Raw genomic sequence first — 25,487 nt, 5'->3', positions numbered from 1 at the left:
CGACACCGCTCCCGCCGCCGCCGCCAGTCCTCCTGGGCTGGCGCGCTCAGCATAATGGGAGAGACGTCATGATGTCACATGACGTCTGTCCCATTACCCACTGCAGGAGCCGGACGGAAGTCCGGCTCTTGCAGTGGGTGCTGCAGCAGTCAATGAGAGTCTATCTGACTCTCATTGGCTGCTGTTTAACACACGTATCGCTGCCAGCGCTGGCGGCGATGCGTGTGTTATGCACAGCCTGAGCCCGCCTCCTGGCGCTATTGGGCAAGCGCTCAGGGGGAGGGAACGGGCTCAGGTGTGCAGCACAGGACCGGCGCTGGAAGCCTAGCGCCGGTCCTGTATAAATGTGTAGCGCTGACCGCACTCATTGCGGTCGGCGCTACACTGGCTAACTAGGGCGGGCCGGCCGGTACCGTGGCACCCAGGGCACGCACCCCGCTCGCTCTGCCCTAGTTACGCCACTGCTCTACCCTGGTACTATTGTCTCTTGTAAGAAGTTCTGGGTTGCGGTTCTCCTCTCTGGGAGAAAGACTTTTTCTTTTGTCTGCACCAGAATACTATCAATGCTGATTCATATGTTAGTCAGTTGACCACGCTGGTATCTGAACTTGCCTGGAATTGTGAAACATTGGTAGCTGCCTTCTAGCAAGGCCTTCATGAGCTACTCATTGAAGAATTTGCAATCCATTAATTTTCTGACAGCTACTGATGACCTCATTAATCTCTGTAATAACAAGTTTATGATTCCTTTTCAAAACAGTATATAAGGGATCACATTACAATATCTTTGTTCACTCATTTGGGTCTAACCTGCAGAAAAATGTTACTTCTCCGACAGATGAGTCAATGCAGCTAGGACAATCTTGGAGAATACTCACACAGATGCATACCTCCCAACATTTCAGTTTCCCAAAGTGGGACAGGTCACGCACCATTGGCGTGCGCAGCTGAAAAGGGGGGGTGAGGCTTCGTGGAAAGGGGAGGCACCCCGTTTGAGTCACCGTTGGGGCGTGCCCAGCACTATCCGAGATGCTGAGTAGCCCTCAGGATCTCTCTACACACTGCTATGCAGAGCAGCGGTTTCTGCTCCCCCCAACTTCCCCCCCACCGTGGGACACTGCGGCCCGCAGGTGGGACAGCGGGACTGTCCCGCTGAATGTGGGACAGTTAGGAGGTATGCAGATGTTCACTTGATCTTTATATACAATGTAGCACCTAGTGCAGTGGTCTCCAACGTTAATTAAGGTGTGAGCTACTTTAGAAAAATGAAACCTCCTGAAGAGCTACAGTACAGTACTAAAACTGAAGGAAAATAAATCTAGCTAATAAACAAACAATTGAAGGTAATTTAATGAAAATGAAAAAAAAAAAAATGTTTCATAGAAAATAAAAATGCTTTTATTTATTACAGTGATATTGTTGTAGTTTGTAAGTAAAATTTAAGCACAGGCACATTTCACTGTTAATTACCAGCTCCAAGGAGGTACGTGCAGTACAGGAGCAAAAGACAGGCAGGGCTGCTGTGTGATTTTCCGTCAGGTCTGGGCGGGAGTCACTCGCTCTGCCGTAGCGTATATGTCGTGGGTGGAACCACGGGGAAGCAAGTCAGGTGATTGCTGCAGAGGCTGTGGCAATCACCTAACATGCTTCCCTGTGGCTCCACCCATGGCTTCGATGCCACAGGGGAGCACACGTCAGAGGTTGCTTCCTCCTAGTTGACTTGGCAGTACTGCAGCCAGGTGAGCTACCAAAATTAAGACCGCGAGCTACCGGTTGGAGACCATTGACCTAGAGGTTATTTATCAGTAATTTCTTTAAAATAAACAGTGTTATAAATTGACTGTCTTGGTCTAAATTTCTCACCTGCTTCTTTTTTGGCCTCTATTTTCATGGATTCTTGAATTTGGCAGCTGCGGAAAATTTCATTGAGCACATCCCCTTTTTTATTGCTGGAAAAACTGTATAACCTCAGTCACTGCTCTACAGACATCTCAGGATGTTTCTGTTTATTCCACTTTAGTAATATGTTCCTGCTGTATGGTGGCAGCCATCTTGCCTGAGGTCAGTTGACACCATTGCAGCCACTCACAAAGACTTACTTCTCACATGACTCCTGTGTTCAATCCCAGTGCAGCAAGTACTATATTAACCTTTCCCAGGCACCTGTGCTTTGCTAGTTCAATGGGTTGGGTATGATATCCCGGCAGTCAGGATTGCCTGCTGTCAAAATTCAGACAGCAGCATCCCGATGCTTGGAATCCTGACAGGGGTCGGGTAAGTATACTAACCCTCCCCCCTTCTCTTCCTAACCCTAACCCCTCCTTCTTGCACCCTAACCCTTCCAACCCCACACCCTAATCCTCCCCATTAGTGCCTAACCCTATCCCTCCCCTCTTGGTGCCTAAACCTAACCGCCCCCAGTGCTGCCTAACCCCCCCAGTAGTGCCTAAACCTAACTGTCCCCCCAAAGCCTAACCCTAACCCCTGCTGGTGCCTAATGCTAACCCTCCCCCCCTCCGTCCCCGCGGCTAACCACTAAGGGCGTCATGCTGTCTGTCAGGGTTTCCGGCATCAGTGTGTAGGCTGGCTTCTGGATTTAGCCACCTATGTTTAGTATCGGGCCGGGATTCCAACAGACGGCATCCCGGCCGTCTGTATTTTGACTACATCCCAGTTCAACTAGTCTTCTGAGCTCTAGTATCTGTATAAACCTGAGCAAACTCTCCAACATGATCCCTTCCATCCAGTACAAAAAGCTCTGCTCCTGGATTTCTCTCTTAATTGATGATTGCAGCCACCTGTGGTGATACACCTGCCTCATCTATTAACAAGCTCAACACAGGTGTCTGCAATCATTCATTAGGTGGGAAGCCCAGGAGCAGGGCATTTTGTACCGGATGGAAGGGGACATGTTGGAGCTTGGAGGGTAGGCCTGAGCAGCTTCCAACACTGCTTAAAACACCTGCAGCTCCCTCTACAAATCTGAGCACTTCCCATATTGCTGTTTTACCTGTTACAGCACTTAACTACTTTTCAGCTGTATCCTTCCATTAGCTTCCCTGCTGCAATCAACTCTCAGCCATCACATCTGTCTGCTGTCTCCTGCAAGTCCTGCAGATCAGCTCCAGCTTACAGCTTCATCCTGCCTTCAGTCTGCTGTTCCCACACTGCAGAGTAGCACTCCAGGCTGCTGAATATATTTTCTATCCCTAGTCACTCTGTCTACAGTCTGCATCCAACATTCCTGATCCTATTTGCACTGTGCTAGTGCTCTCCTGTGGTGCGCAGCCTTCCATACACCAGTGGTGCTCCTGCCTGCATTCCCTGAAGACCTGCTGGAAGCCTTGTTCTGTTGTATATAAATATGCTGCAACGCATAGGCCGTATTCAATTTGAGGCGAAAAATCCAGACTTTTCGCCTGCTGGACTTTTCATCTCCTTCGTCTGTTTTCCAGGCGGAAAAGTATTGCGCATGCCCGCTATTCCTCGTATTCAATTCCAAAGTAGGCGAAATCGGGAACTGCCGAAATCTGGATCAGTGAAAAGTCATGTACATTTTTGGGTTTTGTTCCTAGGACCCCCATGTCCAGATATGGGGGTTCAGTCTGGGTACCCCCGTTTAGCCCTGCAGAATGTGTTCTGCATTTGTAAATAGCCGTGGCAGGTGTTTTTTTTCCGTGATGCAGAAGACCACTTAGCTTTGTTTTGTTTGTTTTTTAAAAGTGGTCCCATCAAGTTTGGGGTACATGAAAATGGTTACTAGCATATTTTGAAGTCCCTAAACTAATTTTTTAGAAATTCTGCAAAAAAGCACCTGCCGCTAATACTAATAGCCTAGAAAATACCTGCCGCATACTTACAGAATACCCCTGAACCTATTTCACTATTTTTAAACACTGTTCCCCTATTTTTATTTTTCTCCCCAAAATTTTAAATACTTTTTTGGGGTTGTCCTGATTTTTTGCACTTTTCATTTTAAGGGAGCATTCCCAAGGGTGCAGGCTATTTTTTTTAAGCCTGCACCCCTAAACCCCAATTCTGCATTTTTTTTCCACCTGCTAAAGGCTGGTGAAAAATTATCCCCGTTTTTTTACATTGACTTTTCGCCGGTGAGAAAGTCAATGTAATTGAATACGGGGATATTTCAAATAGGCGAAAATGATGTAATCCGACATTTTGCCTCAAATTGAATACGGGCAATAGACATCTCGGAAACTACTTGCACCCATTCAATCTGTGGAGTTACAGGTTCTCTGTGCATAGTCTCCTAGTGGGTTGGGTACATGATGCCGGTGCTCGGGATCCAGGCAGTCAGAATCCCAACGCCGGCATCCTGACAGGGTTAGGATACTGACACCTGACTGTAAGTATCCTAACCTACCCCCTACCCCTCTTGCTCAGCTGCCTAAACCTAAGCCACCCCTCCCAGTGCCTAAACCTAACCTCTCCCCAGCAGTCTTAACCTCCCCCCCCCCCCGTGCCTAACCCTCCCCCTAGTGCATAACCCCTAACCCTTCCCCTAACCCTACTAGTTACATTTGGGGTTCTGGTGCCGGGATTCTGACAGGTGTCAGGATTCCAGCTCCAGCATTCTAATCTCCGGCATCCTGACCGTTGGTATTATAACTACATCCCATCCAAGTGAATATATTCCTGCAAACGGCTCCCCTTGTCTGCTAAACCAGTGCAACTTCCAAAACACAATTTCAGTATATTGTTACTTCAGCTAAAACTCCAATTGGCTGAATTCCTATCATACACCTGTGCTGTATACAGACATCCAGCTTCTATTACAGACCCTACTTGCAGAGGGCGCATGACATATAGTGCATCCTGTACTTTTCGACTATCAATTCATCTGTCATTCAACCTTTATGTCTTTGTAATAAACGGGGATAAGTTTTCACCATTTTTTACATTGTGAAAAAATGTGCAGAATTGGGGTTTAGGGGTGCCTGCTTAAAAAAAAAAAAGCCTGCACCCCTGGGAGTGTCATTTAAAAATAAACTGTGTCAAAAACTGAAAAAAAATTGCGACACCCCGAAAAAATTAACTTTAATTTGGGGGCTAAAATAAATAAATTAGGGAACACACTTCTAAAATAGCCAAATTAAATTCAGAGGGGTTCCCAAGTATGCAGCAGTTGTTTTCTTCATTGCGGGAGTAGCGGCAGGTGCATTTTTGCAGAATTTTTTAAATCATTTTAGGGACTTAAAAAAAAATGCTTACCCCCATTTTCATGTACTGCAAATTTGATAGGAATAGTTATTTTTACCAAAAAAAAAATCCCGCAAATATGCACCTGCCGCGGCTATTAGAAACCCTGACTTCCTTCATCAGGTAAAAATGGGGGTAACCATAGTGGTCCCCCATGTTTAAACATCTTTAGGGGGGTCCCTGGAATATTTCCCGAAAATTCCCGTTTTTTGGCTATACCTTTCCGCCGGCTCCCGTTTTCGTTGATTTCTAATTGAATACGGGGATAAAGCGGGCACGCGCCCGATACTTTATCCCCGGAAAACCTGCTCCCAAATTGAATACCCCCCTAAATTCTTATTGCAAGCAACAAAGAAAATGAAACCTGCTGAATACGCAGATCACCAATAATGGCTCAACTGCGTCAACACTGGCATCGCATCCATCCCTGAATCTGGCCCAGAGACCATAGAAATAGACATTTTTTATGAATGTCAATAAATCATATTATAAATTACATCTCATACAGCAGCAAAAAGATTATTTATAAAATAAAAAAGATTAATTAAAACATTATTCAAAAACTTAAAAAATGTAATTTACTTTAATAATTTGGTCTCTCTTTCAGCTTTATGTGTCATATTACCAGGGGTAGGGAACCTGTGGCACTCTAGCTGATTTGTAATTAAGCCCCCCCCCCCCAAAATGCTCTGCCACAGTCTTGCCATTAGGGCATGCTAAAACTGTGGCAGGGCATGCTGGGATTAAATTCACTTAACCGAACTTGACACAATATTTCCTAATGGGTGTGTTGTATACTCGCATACCCTCCCAGAAGTAGCGGGAGGCTCCCGATTGTTCAGGTAACCCCTCAAACCCCCAGGAGGGTAGGCACTTCTCCCAATTTCTGCTCTCTTCCTAGTGAAGTGGGCAGATTGGGGAGAATATTACCATGGATCGGCAATTCCGTGCATTGGGGGCGGGACCCAATGATGTGATTCTATGAGAATTGCATCATTTAGCCCCTCCCCCTTTTTTAAATATCTGCCATTCACGATGAATTCCAGAGGGGGCAGGGCATAATGCCACAACCTGACCGGCCCCACCCCCAACTCCGCCCACCTGCTTCTCCTCCCCAGGCTTATCCCCGGGAGGAGAATTTAATAGTCGGCAAGCATGGTGTAATAGTAACAATTTGAAGATTATAGAGGGTGGTTTCCATTTTATGCTTTTTATACTCCACAGTGGTGTTATGTAAAGGCAGTTTTTTTTTAGAAGGCTTGCCTCTAGTAACAGGTAGCATAAAGGTTCCCTGGAGTGAATGTAGAGAAAAGGCGAGCTCCATCCCTGAGGCCCTGATTGGTCCTCATGGCCTCTCAGCAAAGCAGCAGGCTAATTAGCAGCTACAGCTGCACGGTGTAAATAACAGGGTGTGTCGGTCTGCAGTGTGTTTCTCACTACCTGAGGATAGAGGCAGGAAGCAGAGGCAGATACAGATATCTGTGATCCTTGAAAGTCAGACAAACTGTTATGTCTGTAGGTTGGATTATGGATACTGGGCATTCCACAAAGACAGAGGCTATGGGTTAGTAAGGGTGCAGTCTAGGATTATTTTTCTTATTTTACTGTGATGTCTAATAAAACTAGCTGCACAATATCACTGGACTTTTGTGTCACTGATGCCCCTTTCAGACCTACATCAAAGTCCCGGGTTTTTGCTCGTGAACTCACATCGACCCGGGATTTGGTATGTCTGAAAACAAACAACCCAGGGCGAAGTCCTGGGTTCACGACACTGCTCTTTACCGGGGTCAGGCTGAGACGAGGGAAGTTGCTGGGTGGCAGTAAGGGGTATAACTGACTGCTGCTGTGCTAAGTGGCAACATCTACTACAGGAGACTGCATCGGCTACCTGTTCCCAGGACAAGGGGACATTGCTTATCATGCAATGTGTGCCAAACCAAGCATCTAGATTGTAGTATATTGTATTCCTCTTGGAAGTCAGTTTGGTTACGTATATATAAATAAAAAACAGCAAAACTCACAAAAGCCAACTGCGATTAACACATTTTTATAGACAAATCGATTGTACATCCTGTTCAGAATCACCACACCAATTTCAGTCTACAAGCAGAGAATGACAATTGCTAATTGGCAACACCAGGCAGAAGTACAGAGCATGCTGAGAGCTGTAGTTCCACAAAATCTGGGAAAGCTGTAGGATGCCTAAGAGCTGGCACCATGCCTACAGATCATAAAAGAAGCCTTGAGATGACAGCCTGTCACATCATTAGCTGTGCCTGAGGGAGGCCAGAAGCGGAGACTGTCAGCGAGGAATCTATTGCTATAAAATGACGGCTTGTGGAAGCCAGAATTAGCCCCTGGGATGGCAGCTTGAGACACCTGCTGAGTCTTTATGATAGAAATTGCCAGTATAGGAAATTGACTTCCAAGTGATTTTTAACAATTTCATTTCATGCCCCAAGTGAGGGACTGTTTGTACACATGAAATGTGCAAATTAAATATTTCAAACTAAAAATATTTTCCTTTGCAGTATAAAATATCATACAGGACATACCCAGTAGCACTGCAGTCATGACCAGCTCATCTATTATACATGACGTTACCTAAGGCAGAAAACGTCTAAGTGCATACGGCCAGCAGACTTCTCTATAACGTGACAAAGGTGAAAACTAAATAACAGGGATGGAAATTTTCCAAACCAAAGTACAGAAAACAATAAGATGTATATAGTGTATTATCTTATCATGAGCTCTGAAGAAGTGTTCTGGATATGTTTTTCATGTTTTTAATGTTTTTAATTAACAAATGTTTCTTTTGTTAGAATTTTTCCACTCATTGATAGTCTAAGGGTCCAATTACAAAAGTATATTGTGTCTCATATAGTTAGAATTTGCAGGCTTTCTTTGCAGGAGCAGATAACCATGTGAGACGTGATAGGTTCGAGTCCCGGGTATGACAGTATTTTTAAATATGTGTGTTAAATAAAGGAGTATGTGACTTGAGGAGGTGGCAAGATGGAGGGTGAGTCGGCCAGGGAAGAGATTAGGGGCGACCAGGAGATTCCGGGGATAAAAGAAGAGGAAGCCACTATTGAGAATGATTATAAACAGAAAATTGACAGGAGCTGCCGAATAGTGCGCTGCGGTCGCGCCACCCTAGTTATGGCCCTGCCCTGAACACCATAATGTCTCATGCGCAACTCTATGGTGTGCAAATAAAAACTAGCACCTTCTACAAGATAATAGCTAGAATTTGATTGGTTGCTCTGGGCAACATCTCCACTTCTAAAAACCTGCACTTTTGTAAATACAGTGCGTCCGGAAAGTATTAACTACGCTTCACTTTGTCCACATTTTGTTATATTACAGCCTTATTACAAAATGGAATAAATTCATTTTTGTCCTCAAAATTCTACACACAATGGCCCTCATTCAGAGGCGGTCGGAGGATGCAAGCGGTCGCTCAGAAACTGGGCGGCCGCTTGCATCCTGACTGGCCGCCTCTGTTTCGGTCGTTAGACTGTGAGTTTACACCCACAGCTCTAACGACCGCTAGGGTGATGGTCGCAATGGTCATAGACCATTGTGACCATCGGGGCTTACGACGAGACCCTAGGGTAGGGTCTCACTTGTCGTAAGCCCCAGAGAGCTTCTGGCTCTGTCAGAGCCGGAAGCTCTCCACTGACATCACTAGTGATGTCAGTGGGGCCTCCCCCAAACGGCAGGCGTTCCCATGGGAACGCCTCCGTTTGGGCTGCCACCCCCCCGGCCCGCCTTCCAAACGGGGCGAGCTGTCAATTAACATCGACAGCTCGCCCCCTTTGGAAAGAGACCTGCTACGACCGGCGCTGTCGGTCATAGTGGGTCTCACGCATGCGCACGTAGGAGCCGGCTCCCTCGTGCGCATGCGCACTGGACAAACATCGAGGCGGCCGTGCGGTCGTAGACCGTACGTCCGCCTCTGAATAAAGCCCAATATCCCATAATGTCAACATGTAAAAAGTTTTTTTGATATTTTTTGCAAATTTAATAAAAAAAGAAGCACTAAGAAATTACATGTACATAAATATTCACTGCCTTTGCCATGAACCTCAAAATTGAGCTTAGGTGCATCCTGTTTCCACTGATCATCCCTGAGATGTTCCTACAGCTTATTTGGAGTCCAACTGTGGAAAATTCAGTTGATTTGACATGATTTTGAAAGGCATACACCTGTCTATATAAGGTCCCACACTTGACAGTGCATGTCAGAGCATAAACCAAGCATGAAGTCCAAGGAATTGTCTGTAGACCTCTGAGACAAGATTGTCTTGAGGCACAAATCTGGGGAAGGGTACAGAAAAATATCTGGTGCTTTGAAGGTCCCATGAGCACTGTGGCCTCCATCATCCGTAAATGGAAGAAGTTTGGAACCACCAGGACTCTTCCTAGAGTTGGCCAGCCATCTAAACTGAGCGATCAGGGTGGAAGGGCCCTATTCATAGAGGTGACCAAGAACCCGATAGTCACTCTGTCAGAGCTACAGCATTCCTCTGTGGAGATAGGAGAACATTCCAGAAAGACAACCATCTCTACAGCAATCCACCAATTGGGCCTGTATGGTAGAGTAGCCAGATGGAAGCCACTCCTAAGTAAAAAGCACATGGCAGCCCCCCTGGAGTTTGCCAAAATACACCTGAAGGACTCTCAGACCATGATGAGACAAAGATTGAACTCTTTGGCGTGAATGCCAGGCGTTATGTTTGGAGGAAACCAGGCACCACTCATCACCGGGCCAATACCATCCCTACAATAAGCATGGTGGTGGCAGCATCATGCTGTGGGGATGTTTTTCAGCGGCAGGAACTGGAAGACTAGTCAGGATAGAGGGAAAGATGAATGCAGCAAAGTACAGAGACATCCTGGATGAAAACCTGCTCCAGAACGCTCTTGACCTCAGGCTGGGGTGACGGTTCATCCTTCAGCAGGACAACGACCCTAAGCACACAGCTAAGATATCAAAGGAGTGGCTTCAGGACAACTCTGTGAATGTCCTTGAGTGGCCCAGCCAGAGCCCAGACTTGAATCCGATTGAACATCTCTGGAGAGATCTGAAAATGGCTGTGCACTGACGCTTCCCATCCAACCCGATGGAGCTTGAGAGGTGCTGCAAAGATAAGTGTGCCAAGGTGCACAAAGATAGGTGTGCCAAGCTTGTGGCATCATATACAAAAATACTTGAGGCTGTAATTGCTGCCAAAGGTGCATCAACCAAGTATTGAACAAAGTATTGAGCAAAGGTTGTGAATACTTATGTACATGTGATTTCTTATTTATTAATTTTTTATTAAATTTGCAAAAATCGTAAAAAAACTTTTTACACGTTGTCATTACAGGGTATTGTGTGTAGAATTTTGAGGACAAAAATGCATTTATTACATTTTGGATTAAGGCTGTAACATAACAAAATGTGGAAAAAGAGAAGCGTAGTGAATACTTTCCGGATACACTGTATACACCTTAGAATATTCTCTGTACTTCACTGCATACTATGGTGGCACTATTGCAATATATTATATGAATAACATTTTGGATGAACTTATTCAGTGTTTGAATCACAGCAAGTTGTATCCTGGTAATCTTACTGATATTTGCAGTTTCAATTGCGTCTGGTTTGCCTTAAACGTGATACCTACAGTAGTCTAGCACTAATCTTGTTACGGTGTTTGCAAGCCCGAACAGGATGAGATCTCTCCTCCATTGTGTGTTCTTGCTAAATAATACATATGACTTTTGTACACATCGTGTTGGGTGTTCATGTATTGAATCTTAGTAGAAATTAGTGTTCTCTTTCCAAAATTCTTATTCATTCATGTTATCACACTTCTTAGGGGTAGAGCTTTGGTAGTTTTTTCAATATAGAAAGGATCAGTAAATGTTTCTCAAAGGTAAAAATAATTGAGAGATTATACTTATTTTAAGTGACCAAAGGGCCTATATATAAAGTAATATTTGTGGGATATTCCCCAAAACCAGTCATTTTCGGGGATACCTGCAAATATTAAAGATCCTCAATGTATTATGGAGGGACCGCAACAGATATTCTGTAGCTTGACCCCAATAGAATAACACCATCTCCAGATGGCATTAACCCATAGTAACCTATGGGATACTATTCAGCAGAAATTACTGGGAGGGATTCCTCGGGAACCCTCCCTAACAATTTTTGCTTTTGCGATCTTTTCATTTCTTTACAAATGGTAGGGACGGGCCCTTTTCTGAGCCCATATCCCTACATGTGATTCAATACATTAGGGCAAATGTGAATTTCTTATTTCCGCAAATAGCGACGATAAGAAATTCTAATTGTTGATTCTAAAACCAAATTAGTAAATATGTCCCCAAATAACAATGCAATGAGGGTCTTTTACAGTATTTCCAACAATTTAGATTGATATTTCAGTACCATGGACAGAGGATGTATTTCCATATTCCTTATGCACTGGAAGAATACATGAGTACAGTAAGTGGGTGCAATATTGTTATGTTCGTACAAAGATTATACACATGGTTGTTCCAATAATACATAGATTATACGCATGGTTATTCCAATTATACATAGATTATATGCATGGTTGTGCCAATTATATTCATATACTCATTGAGTAAGTATGATTGGCATAACCATGACAGCACATGTTCTGGAGTTGTGCTGCAACCAAGAAGAGAAGGACTGAAGATAAATCCTTCCTGATATAAAGCACCTGGCAAAGGCAAAATAAATCCATTTTTGGAGCTATTTCTAGTTTCTTATGAGCCTTAGGAAAATGTCAATATGCGTCTAGCTAGCAGCCAAAGAGAAACAATGTCTTGCATATCTCCGAAGATGTTAGTACAAAATATTCTCCAAAAACGATATACTCGATTTCATAGTAACATTGCATAGACTTTTACTTGGCGTGCAAATGGTCACAATTCTGAACTTTATTGCAAATTGGATGAAACGTGAAACATACACAATAATATCATGTTAGGAGAGGGGGAAAGGCAGAAGTGTTTGGCTCACAGTGTATCATTACCACTCACATGTTTACAATAACAATAATGTAGTGGTTACAATTCATCAGAGCTGTTGCTGAGTTCTAAACCCCTTTTTTTCTTGCACTCGTTACACCACAGCATTTATATCAATCATTTTGTTATGCGGTACCCACACAAATTGTTTATGTCCGGAGACTTTGGGCATGATTCAGTACAGATCGCTACTGCGATCGCAATTACGCACGCAGTCTCACTGCGAAGATATGGTAATGATTGCGATCGCAATGGCATACACAACCTAATACCCCTTTTCCACCTAAATTCCGGGTCTGACCCGGAGATGGAACAAAGGCCCTCATTCAGAGCCGTTCGCTATTTGTGGTCGCTCGTTTAAAAACAAGGGGTGGCTATTCAAATGATCCGTACGCACATTGCAGTCTGTTCACACCTCTAAGTCTGAACGAGCGAGCAAAACATACGCTCGTTTATTTGTTAAAAACGCCCCCTGGCCGCTCGCATCCTACGTCATGTCCGCTATTTATTAGATTAATCGAGTACATCGACCAGCGTATGAACTGCTCGCTATTCTTGTGGTTGGTGTTTGCTACCACAAATTTGCGAGCAGTTCTGGCTATAAAATAACCCAGTGACGTGGTCAATGACGCTGCTGTTTTAAATATGCACACCCATAAAACGCCCGTTTTGACCTTTAAGCACGCCTGCGTTCGGATCTCCACTCCCCATTTTCAAGCACCTTCCCCTGTTACCACCCACATACGCCTCATTCTGTCACTCAAAATAGCAGGCACTCGCTATATTGCGTACCAACGATTTTCGGCCGCACTGACTGGTTCGCGCATGCGTACTAAAAACCGTACGCATGCGCAGATGTGCAAACATCGCTCGGAACGAGCGTACTGCCGCTAACGAGCGGCTCTGAATGAGGGCCAAAGTTCCTATCCGGATCAGACCCGGAATTTTGCCGGCGCCGACTTTTCCGGAGTGAAAGTGGTCGCTTGGGGATGACATCATCTCCAAGCGCCATTGAAGCCGGACCAATTGGCCGGCTAGCAGCGCACTCCAGGTCATCATGACCCGGAGTGTGCTGTTCTCACAGTAGGGTTTCACGGGCGATGCCCATGTTAAACCCTGCTAGTTACCTGGGTTGGATTGCCGGGTCACTCGACCCGGCGATCCAACCCTCTCCCCTTTTACACCAGGGAGCTGCCGGGTTTACCCTTCAAAAACCCGGGTTTTAGCTCCGTTGTAAAAGGGGTATAACTTAAGGATGCCCCCTTTACCTTACACACATCCGTAATACTTAGACTGCGAAACCATCGGTAACATCGGATACAATCGCAGCCTCACGCACACTTGCACAAGCTGATTTTACTCAGGAACTTCTAACCTCATCGCACGCAGTGTAAGCAGAAGCTGCGTATGGCATTGCAATAGCTAATTTATGCATGCCCCTGCAACGGCATTCAAATGCACTGGCACGCCTGCGTTTTGCCGGCCAACCCCCCATCACCACCCCCAAAGGGTACTTCCTGTCAATCACTCTGCGATGGGTCTGAGTAGTCACTGTGATCGCAATCCTGATCGCAGTGGAGTGTTCACGCACGTGCAATTAAATGCATGTGCAGAACGCCACAATCGGCCAATTGCATTTGTAATCGCTTCTGAATTAGGCCCTGTGTACAGTATTTTCAGAAAATATCATTAGTCTTTTTACTCATTCTAACACATCAACAAAAAAAAAGATAAATTGCCAAAATAGTATTTTTCATTGAAATTTACAAAAAGGGAACCAAAAGCAAATTTGTTTTTGTTTTATAAACACCACAGAGAAATACTTTGAGGTTCTTGTATCGCCAATAATCCACCTTTCCAAAATTGAAAAAATGTGTAGGGTTTGACAACCAAAATCTGCACTTGAATTGAAAATGCATTTTGTCATAAATTTTTACTGCCTGAAATAAATGTCTAGGAAGAATATTGTAGCCCAACATGGCCACCATTTTGAAAACAAGACAACCTACCACATTAAATGAGGCATCACTTTTTTTTTTGTTTGGCACAGTATGGAGGGAGATATGGGCTGTAGATGTTCCTCCCATCTGTGGGAAAAATAATTTTTTTGTGTATTGTTTCAGTTATTGTCTGGTAGGGCTAACATCAGAAATGATGGGACCCGGGACTGACAAAAAGAAGGCAGGGCTCCCCAGCCCTTCTCCCTCTGTATCCACTGGTCTGAAATTGACTACACATCCATCAAAATGGCCTGGCCCAGAGTCTGGGACAAAGGACACAAACACACACACAAAGACACTCACACATACATACACATACACTTAACTTACCTATCTCGCTCCTTCTTCAGTCTCAGCCTCTATGCTCCGGACGCTGGCTCCTCACAATACCCACCCGCCGCAGCTAGCGGCGCTGCATGACGTCATGATGTCACGCCACGCCTGCTTCAGCGTAAAAAAAAAACGTTATTGGGGGCAAGGTAGTGGGCACAGCGGCCAATGCGGGAGGGCAGCTCGGCTGGGGCTGGGTGAAAAGTGACTCACAACGAGTCACTTACTCACTGTATTGTGCAGCGGGGAATGAGAGCGGTGGGCACTCACGCAGGTGGCTGCAGGCCTGCAGCATACTGGTACTGGGACACCCCCCAGGCCTTTCACTGCAGGGGGTGCAGGCAGCAGCAGACGCCAGGCAGCCCCCCGAATGTTCGGGCTCAGAACTTCAGTCCCGACAGCCCCCCCCCCCCTGATGGCGGCCCTGCTGTCTGATGATCACCAGGCAATATCTACTAAGGGGGCACAGTGTTTGAAAGAGGACACTCCCATCTTTTAAGACAGGGTGTCCCCATGTGTGTGCAGGCCAGTAAAGTGGAGATAGGGTACAATGTGTTCTTTCCTCATATATGGAAAACGACTTTTTCTTTTGTAGCGCTAGGTAATCTGGTCTGGTGAAAGCCACACTGGTATAAATGTTGAGGTTTACTATATGTATGAATATTGGTATATATTGTGCTGCGATTGATTACACAATTGTATGAAATATAAACATCTATCAACAAATAATTATGTGATCAGGTGCAGTCAGCGCCAATCACTCCTATTTTTTTACAACAAGTCACCAGACAATAGTTACTAGTGGGCCACATATTATTTAAAAGTGGGGACTGCCGCTTTGAAATATGGGTGCCCACGTAGTTGCTGATGTCATTAGGGGATGTGATAGGACACGTGGTGCAATCCCCGTTTTCCTTTGTGTGGGGTACTGTACATTGTCTTGTGTGATTACCAGGCAAAAAGTACTAAGGGGCCCCAACATCTGAAAGAGCAGATCCCCCTCTTTCTAAAATGGGTACCCCTTAATTATTTGTAGCCTGGCTGGGGGAGATCAACTCCCATGCATGGACTACACTATGTTTCTGTAGTGCAGGGGGTTAATGCCTGATGCTCATTATGATCACCAGACAGTGGACCTCATTCAGAGCCGCTCGCAAAATGCGAGCGCTCGCCCTGAATGAGGGCGGCCGCTTCTATGGTCAGAGCCGGCCTCCTGGCCGCTCGCTAGGCTGTGGGTTTAGCGAGCAGCCAGGTTGATGGTCGCGATGGTCAAGACCATCGCGACCATCGGGGCTTGCGACGAGACCCTTGTGGTAGGGTCTCGTCTACTGCAAGCCCCAGTGAGCTTTCGGCTCTATTAGACCCGGAAGCTCACCACTGACATCACGAGTGATGTCAGTGGGGCCGCCCCCAAACGGCAAGCCGCCTACAAAACAGGGTGAGCTGTCGATCACCGATGACAGCCGCCCCTTTTGTAGTGAGTCCCGGAGCGAGAGAATTTCTCTCTCACTCCGGGGCTTGCGCATGCGCAGTGCGGCCGCTGCGCGTGTGCAGGGCCTCAACATCAACACGTTTGCGAGTGCATAGGCGCCTGCAAGCGGGTCTGAATGAGACCCAGTAGCTTTTAGGTGGACACACTGTCTGAAAGAGGGGGGCTCCCCTCTTTCAGATGAGGATACCCCCATCTCTCTAGGTGGTTGGGGAGTTAGATGAATTTCAAAACCGCTCCCCCCCCACCACCACCACCACTTTTATTCTTTTTTTTTTTCAAAAGTGACATTGGCGGATGGACTCGGCAGCTGCGGGGGGTCTCCACCGATTAGGACTGGCGGGGGACCACTAAGTAATTTAGCTTTTTGTTTTATTGTCCCTCATTGCGGAGGACAAGTGGAGCTCGCAGTTTTACTTTATATACGGAAGACGAACCCCACTCATTCTTCACAGCCAATGGGTTAAACTACTTCAGGCAAGCGGGTCCCTCTCCCTCAGAGATATTCAGGAAGATGGTGCACAAGAGAGCAAAGGCTCTGCACAGTGCCAGAGACTTTGTTTTCATTGCACAGCGCCATCTTCCTGAAACTGGCCCTGATTCAGACCCACTCGCAAGTGGGCGTACGCACGTTCGCCGTACGTAAAAAAATATTTAAATTCAAGCACTCGCTCGTATTTTCCTACACAGCTAAAAATCCGCCCCAAACTCAGGCGACCCCTCCTCTGACTAACGAGCGTGCCAAATAGCGAGCGTACATCCCCGAAATGGCTTGAAGGGAACGCACGCACAAGTACAAACCGGAAGTGGGACTGTCAGATTCCGATTACCTGCTCGTTTTTTCGGCCTACCTCCCTCAATCGTATCATGCCAATCAATGTATCAATTAGCTTAATTGTTGTTTTTTTTTCAACACAATGCAATAAACTTTAATCTTGTCCGTGTTTGTATTTGCTCGCAGAATACGTACGGCTGAAACCTTCGCTTTTATTGTTCAAAAGACATGTTAGCCCCAATTAAACAATTGTTCTATTTGTTTGTCTCCCCACAATTTTTCAGTGGTTCATTTCTTTATTTAAATTTGCTTACGCATGTCACTGCATCAAGCCTATCATAACTCTCAAGAGATTTCTGTCCCTGTCGAACACATGACTCATACACTAACCAATAGAATTGGTCTTGTTAATTTCCCAAATACATTAGCCAATCAAATTTTTTTGGGGTGCTTTATTAAAATTATTTTGTCAAAAAAATACCATTGCCATCATGAGATCCGCCGCATTCACCAGGCGCGAACTGCTGGTGCTGACGGAGGTGATGGACAGGAGGATCACCAGTCAGCCTCCACCCATCTCCAATAGGCGCAAGCGTTCCGCATATGCGGAGGTACGTCGACGCCTGCGCTCCTTCGGCTCACGCCGACATATTGGCCAGCTGGAGCGCAGGTGGTCGGACCTGCACCGGCGGACGCCCCGCTTGCTGGCATGCTTTCGCATGCAGATTGCGGAAAGTAAGTGTTCTGGACTGTGGTTTTCAAGTTTATCTTGTGGGCCCTAACTGCGTGTGCATGTTTTCATGTCTGTCCTATGGAGTCATTGTAGTCATATCTGCATGTGCATGTTTTCATGTCTGTCCTATTGAGTCATTGTAGTCATATCTGCATGTGCATGTTTTCATGTCTGTCCTATAGAGTCATTGTAGTCATATCTGCATGTGCATGTTTTCATGTCTGTCCTATAGAGTCATTGTAGTCATATCTGCATGTGCATGTTTTCATGCCTGTCCTATAGAGTCATTGTAGTCATATCTGCATGTGCATGTTTTCACGTCTGTCCTATAGAGTCATTGTAGTCATATCTGCATGTGCATGTTTTCATGTCTGTCCTATTGAGTCATTGTAGTCATATCTGCATGTGCATGTTTTCATGTCTGTCCTATAGAGTCATTGTAGTCATATCTGCATGTGCATGTTTTCATGTCTGTCCTATTGTGTTTTTTTTTTTTTATTATTTTTTTTTGTTTTTTTTTTGGTTTCCTGTTGAAACTAACCACAATTTTTTGGTCATTTTTTAGGGGCACAGCAAACACTACGGCGGCATCGCCACACAAGACGCCGGTCCCGGCCCCTCTCTCCAACCCCCAATTCCTCTATTACCCCCTCCTCCCCAGACCCTGTGGCCGAAATTTCAGGCCTACTTCCCCTCCAGCCCAATTCCCCCTCTCCTCTATCCGTCCCTCCTCCAAATACCCCCTCCCAGGATCCCGAAAACACCTTGCCCCTCGGGTTGGGGAATGTAGCCACCTCCGAGGTGGTCCAGGGAGTGGCTTCTGGCTCTGTCGTTTTGGAGAACGGTATGTTTTTAAAGTTTATTTTGGACACCACAAACTGTTTGTATGTAATCATGTGTCGTCCCCATTTTTTTTTACTTTTTTTCGCCTTAGGGTATTTTTGGGGGTTGTCTTTACTTGTTCCTGCTGATGTCACCATACACATATCACACCTGTGTGCCTTTTTTTAGGGCCCTTGTATTTTTGCCCTTAGACATTTTGGGGTGCTGGGTTTTATCCGTGTAATGTTTTTTTGGCCCACAAGCTTGTAAGTTTTTGTTTGCTTGTTTTGTGTTTTTTTACAATGTTGCTTCATTATCGATTTATTAATCCCCAAACTTTTGTCACCCACAGAGGAACAGAGGCGTCGGGAAGAGATCGTGAATTGTGTGGGCCCGTATGCGGGAGCAGGTCACCGGGCTCATGCAGGGCCTTGACCATCTGTTGGTCCTCCTTAGGAATTAGTTTTTTTTTTTATCTTTTTACAAATTGTTTCTTAATAAATCTGTTTTAAATCAAGCTCTGTGTCATGCGTTTGGAGTAAATCCAAGATTCTTTACACTGACATAAGTAGACTCTTCAAGCAAGGTTTGCCCCAGAATCTCACTACAGATTGTGTGTTTTATTTTGAATGCAAACAGGCACAAGAAACACCTCCCAGTACCAATGTCATTTTCCTTTTTTGTGGTGGTCAACATGATAGTTTACACCATTTTTCAGGTTCCTATTTGGTGGCCAAACTGCTTAGGACAATCTTACGAAGGCAACTGATTGTACACGATTCCTTGTTGTGTTGGTTAGTACCCCGAAAACTTATTACATTTTAGCTCCACTTGCTTCATTACTGGGTTACCCCTTAGGTAAAATTAACGTTTGGGAGTTTGTTTACACTTGCTTCTAACGTGCCCAAAAAGGTAACAAATTACACTCTCCAAATATTTATTCACAACAGAAATCAAAATACAAAGTGGTCACTCACAAACAAAACACACAGTGATAATCAGAAAAACACCACATACCAAAAACACTAAACAAACACACAACAAATCAAGAACTGGTTGACGAAGGTCCATGCCCACATGATTTCAAAAACATGGCGTTGCAATATTGGTGTCAGAATATATTCCCGAAGTTTCAACAGAAAGGTTTTTGAAGGGTAGCAGGAAGTAGTCATCGTGGGAGTGCCAAAGATTATGCAAACAAACAGAAGATGGTGCAAGAATTAATATCAAAAAAGATGAACGTTAAAAAACCGTAACACATTGGGTATACATACTGTTGTTTGATCAATAATTACCTAAAATATCGGGCCACCACATCATCGCGTATGGCCCCCCCACATACTGACCTCCGACCAACCTCGGGGGGGCCATCCTCAGGTAAGGCATCCTCTGGCTGCATTGGAACACCACTCCTTATGGCGATGTTGTAAAAGATCCCACACAGGACCACAAACCATATCCGGCAAATACATGAGCTCGCCACCAGAGCGGTGGAGGCATCTGAATCGGCCTTTTAAAAGGCCGATACAGTGCTCCACCACTTGCCTGGTGGCTGTAAGTGCGGTATTAAGCTCACTTTGTGGACCTGGTGTGGGAGCCAAATAAGGAGTGAGCAGCCAGGGCATGCAAGGGTATCCACTGTCTCCTGTGAAAAAGAATAGACAACATCAGGATCACTGTGTATCAAGCTTAACATTGTTATGTACTAAAGGTCTCCACTTACCCAGAAGCCACGCATCACCAGCTTGCAGGTTGGTTAATTTGTGCCATATCCCTGATTGCCGGATGACGAAGGAGTCATGTGCACTTCCTGGTAATTTTGCATTCAGGGACAGGATCTGGAGGGAGGCATCACATACCACCATTACATTCAGGGAGTGATAGTGTTTCCTGTTTCGAAATATGGCCTCCAGCCGTGCTGGAGGCTGAAGTGGTATGTGAGTACCATCCACAACCCCTATGATGTGTGGGAAGCCAGCTATTTGGTAAAAATTGGCCTTGGCCACACTAAGGGCACCCATATCCAAAGGCATTTGAATAAAATGATGGAGGTGCTTGAAAAGTGCCTCCATCACTGCCCTCAGGATCCGGGAAAAGGAGGATTGTGAGATGCCCGCCACTATTCCCACCGTTGTTTGAAACGATCCTGAGGCACAGAAATGTAACACCGCCATAAATTGCGTAAGTGGTGGTATTGCTGTAGGACTGTCAATTTGCCGCTCAAGATCACTCTCTATTAATGAGAGAGTGTCTATGATGATTTTGGGAGGAAGACGGTAGCATCTTAAAACCTCATCATCGGGCATTCCAAAAAGGGTGACACGTGTTCGAAATATCTGGGGCCTTGCACGCCTACGATGCCTACGCCTGGGACGAGATTGAGGTTGGTCGGCTTCCGGGAGCATGGCCAGAACAATCCGGCCAAGATCAACCTGAAATGGCAAGATTGTAATGTAAGGCTTTGGACCCACCCCAAAAGAAAAATCAAAACAACTTAGCTTGATGATACCATCCATTGCTGCTTATATGCCGGGGTATTGTCATGATACGTCCAAACTGAAATTAATCACAAAAATAATTTGACAAATTTCACTCTGCATTTTTGTTTCTAAATTTTGTGCTAGACAAAACTTTAAATATGCGAAACACACATTTGGCAAAAGAGCAAAACGACATTGCACACAGTACATCAAAATGGGTTGAAATGTTTGCCAAAAAAGCGAAAGGGCAACCACAAAAAATTTAAAAGGATTAATAAGCATTTAAAAATGCGCTAATTAGTTCGCAAATACAAGTCACAATAGTAAGTAGTAAAAATGCGCTAATTAGTTCGCAAATACAAGTCACAATAGTAAGTAGTAAAAATGCGCTAATTAGTTCGAAAAATACAAGTCACTATACAAACTGAGAAAAATGCGCTAATTAGTTCACAAATACTAGATAAAAAATGGACTTACCAAGAGCAAATATATAAGAGTCCAAATCAAAAGGTCTTTGGGTCCGAAATTAATCAAAAGCTAAAATATATGAAATTATGGATCCAAAAATTAAAAAAAAGAAGAAACACAATGAGACAACAATTGATCAAAAGTTAGACTTCACAAAACTTACCAAATCAAGAAACGAGGGCAAAAAAATAAAAAACAAAAAAGAGAACGGAAAATAAAAACACAAATCTACCAAACAAAATAATCTCCAACCGCCAACTCCTTTATCCGCAAACAATAAACTCCAGCCAAGGTAACCTCCAACAATCCAAAAACGCCACCTCGACTCGAGACACACCAAGCCATAAATAGTGTTTCGTTTCCCGCACAAATTAAGGAGGGATCATAGGAACGCACAATCAATGATGCGGCCGCAAAATAAGGACGCATGTATAAATACGTCACGAAAACACATTAAAATTCTGGTGTATTTCTTGTTTGGACCTCAGACATGGCGACAGACCAGGGAAACAATGCCCAAGAGTCAGGCGGTAAGTCTTTCATGCATTTTGTATCAATGATTAATTTGAAACATAAGATTGGGCAAGTTGTGATTTTGTGAAATCTGAATATTTACACAAATGGGTGAGGAGGATGACATGGAAGAGGCTGCTGGGCCCAGTATTCCGGCCAAAGCTGCCAAAAAAAAAAGGCAGCCACATTTCACAAGAAAGGAGATGGAGGTTTTGATACAGAAGTGTGTGGACATCCTGCCACAGGCAGACAGGAATATGAGTCTAAGCCAGAAGGGGAGAATGTGGGAAGAGGTAGCCGTTGCTGTCAATAGGGTGGGTGATTATGTCCGTCTAGCCCGGGATGTCAAACGGCGGTAAGTAAACACTTGCCCCCCATAAAAACAAACACCATTTTAAACAAAAGGATAATGGCTTCCATTTTTTCCCACAGATGGGGCGACTTCAAATATCGCCTAAAGCAAAAACTCGCGGACAGGGCTAGGCATGCAAGGGGGACAGGTGGGGGTCCCACCCCTGTGTCATTGGAGTTGACGGATTTAGAAGAGCTGGCACAGGGGTGTGTGCAGCCTGTGGAGGTGTTTAGCGTGTCCAACATGGATACGGACATGCCAGACTTTGCGGCTCCTCATGTTGTCCCAGGTAAATCTTTTGATGTCACCAACTCTGAAATGTTATTGTGCCAATATGTAGATTCTAATGTGAGTCTTTTCTCTTTTTTTCTAACAGAGACACAGGCGGATGAGTCTGCTCCAGAGGGGAGCCTTGGCCGCCGAATTTCTGCTGGCTCGGCAGGGGAGGAACCAGTACATCCGGCTGAGGACCCTGCAGAAGCCAGTCCAGGGCAATCCCCCTCGCAGGCAGTGTCCCTCCTCACAGAACTCAATTTCAAATCGGATTTCCATACGGAGATTCTGCAGAGGATGGACGCCAGTCTGCTACGGGTGGCTGAGGCCCTGGAGCAAAATGCTGCGGCCAACGTGACCATTGGTCAGGCCCTGGCGGAAAATACCAGGGCCAACATCCGCATCACCAATGCCCTGGAGCAGCTCCTTCGCCAGCACATGGTGGAGCCGACCTCCCTTCCTGCCGGAACATCAGGATCCTCCACCTCTGGCACAACATCAGCCAATCCTCCAAATGTGCCTAGCCCTGTGCCTAGTCCAGAGGCCACAACATCTGCCTCTGGACAGGCCAGCCCGATGACTTCCCGGACCCGGTCTGGCGCCCTCCCTCCCCCATCCAAACGGGTGAAAAAACGGTGACAGCAATGGTGACTTTTCCCACAATCCTTCTGTGCTTGGCTCATATTCCTTTCTGGTCAAAACTTCCCTCTCCTTTCTTGTGAAATGTTTTTAAATTTTTGTTGTATGTTTATGTCAACAGTTATGTTGGGCCAATTTGTTTGATTTTGGGGCAGATCTTTGCCAAAAAAAGATGTCCCCAAATTTTTAATTAATTTTTTTTTTGTTTGAGCAATAAATTGACACCAAAAATCTGACATTGGATTGTGAAATTATTGTACAAATGGGTTACATTTAATCCTGGACCAAAAGGCAAAAACTGGCAAAAAAAAAAAAAATGGCCTCTTTAAGGAACGTTTAAAAAATCATATAACGAGGCAAATTCAAGAGGCAAAAATAAAATGGTGCGAAAATTAAAACATGATGACATTATTGTTACAATAGGCCCTAACCACCAAATTGAGGGCAAAATAAACCCCCACAAATGTACGCAAATTGATTGTGTCATCCTGACATTAGCAGCTCTGATTTCCACCTGCGTACGGTTTTGTGCTATCCCAAAAAACTGATTTCAAAACACATACCAAGCCGGTTTTCAATCCAACACTAATTGCTTTTCAGCCCTCCCGCGATTAATCGCAACAACATCGTGGAGTCCCGGGACGGAGGAGAAGGCCATCGCCAATGTGGTCGAGTAATCCAGACCCTAAGCTGTGCGAGCATTTTGAAGGGAAAGAGGATCATCCAGTGACGTATGAGTCGGTCCGAACACATTTTACGCTCGCATTTGCTAATGTATGTACGCCCCAAAAACGCCTCGCCACGCCTGCGTTTTTCCATCTCCACCCCCGTCAACACCCAAAAATGCCCTGTTCTGTCAATCACATTTGACATGTCACTTCCTGTACGCTATTTGACGAACGAGACCAAAAAAGCTCGCAATCTGCCATACGCACATGCGCAGTGTTACACCGACGCATGCGCGGTTATTCAACATCGGAACGCAACGAGCGTACTGCTGTTTGCGAGTGGCTCTGAATGAGGGCCACTGTCAGTACTTCCTATCAGTGCTGCCTAACTGGTGGTCAATGTTTTATTTAAAAAAACATATCAGAATTCACAAATTAAATTACTTTTTAAATATTTTAACAAAATTGTATACAATGTCTTTATTGCAAAGTATAAAAAAAACAACAACATCATAAATGAAAACAAACCAATGATGCATGTTATAGGGGCTGATTCTGAATTGGATGCAAATGACGAGGCTTAGCAGTGTGCAGTAGTAGGGAAGTCTGTTTCAGATGGATCTCTTGCATCCAGCATGGGGCCGGTCCAAGTGCCGATACTATTGATGACGTTTATGGCTGAGTGGACAGTGGGCGGAGCAATTTACTGTTTGAAGCCATACCGAACCTGGCATTAGCACAAGCTGTAATTCTAGGTTCTGTGGCATCAAAAACAGCCACTTTGTGTCCAACTCAGGTTCAGGCCCATAGCCTCAAAGTGTTCTTGTATTTAAATCAGTAATAAAATATATGTCAATTGAATTCAAGGAATATGAAAAATACTTCTGTGAACCGATTAGATGGAGAATATCCTAATCTGGGTTTGACATCTACATGTGTGTGTGTACTTTATGCGTATGCTATTAATATTTCAAAACATGTAGTTCCTCAATATTTGCTTAGCACAGTGCTAAGGTGAATTTGCACCAAACGCAGCAATAAAGAACAGAGGCCCTGATTCAGAGCCTGACGCTCTGACAGAGCGCTCGCTCTGAATCAGGGCTGGTCTTTTTTTTTTTCTTAGAACGGCCTCCTGGCCACTCGCATAGCTGTGGGTGACCACCCACAGCTATAGCGAGCGGCCAGGAAGATGGTCGCAATGGTCGAGACCATCGGGCTTGCGATGAGACCCTTGTGGTAGGGTCTCGTTGCCGCAAACCCCAGAGAGCTATCGGCTCTAACAGAGCCGAAAGCTCTCCCACTGACATCACTTGTGATGTTAGTGGGGCCGGCCCCAGACAGTAGGCGTTCTCATGGGAACGCCTCCGTCTGGGCAGCCCCCCCCCCGGCCCGCCCACCAAAGGGGGCGTGCTGTCACTCAACATCGACAGCACACCCCCTTTGGTGCGAGACCCGGAGCGACGGCTTGCCCGTCGCTATCCGGGTCTTGCGCATGACGGAGCCGGCTCCGTCCTGCGCATGCGCTCTGGGCCACCATCGACCCAGTTGCGAGCGCTCAGCGCTTGCGACCGGGTCTGAATCAGGCCCAGATGTCATAAAGCAGCAGTAGGAGTAGGATCCTGTGCCACTTTCACCCCAAGTGCAATACTGGGCCTCTGGATCTGCAAAAAAT

Source organism: Taudactylus pleione, unplaced genomic scaffold, assembly GCF_031769625.1.
Source record: "Taudactylus pleione unplaced genomic scaffold, aTauple2 ptg000114l, whole genome shotgun sequence".
Classification (NCBI taxonomy): domain Eukaryota; kingdom Metazoa; phylum Chordata; class Amphibia; order Anura; family Myobatrachidae; genus Taudactylus; species Taudactylus pleione.
Note: the sequence above shows the minus strand (reverse complement) of the source record.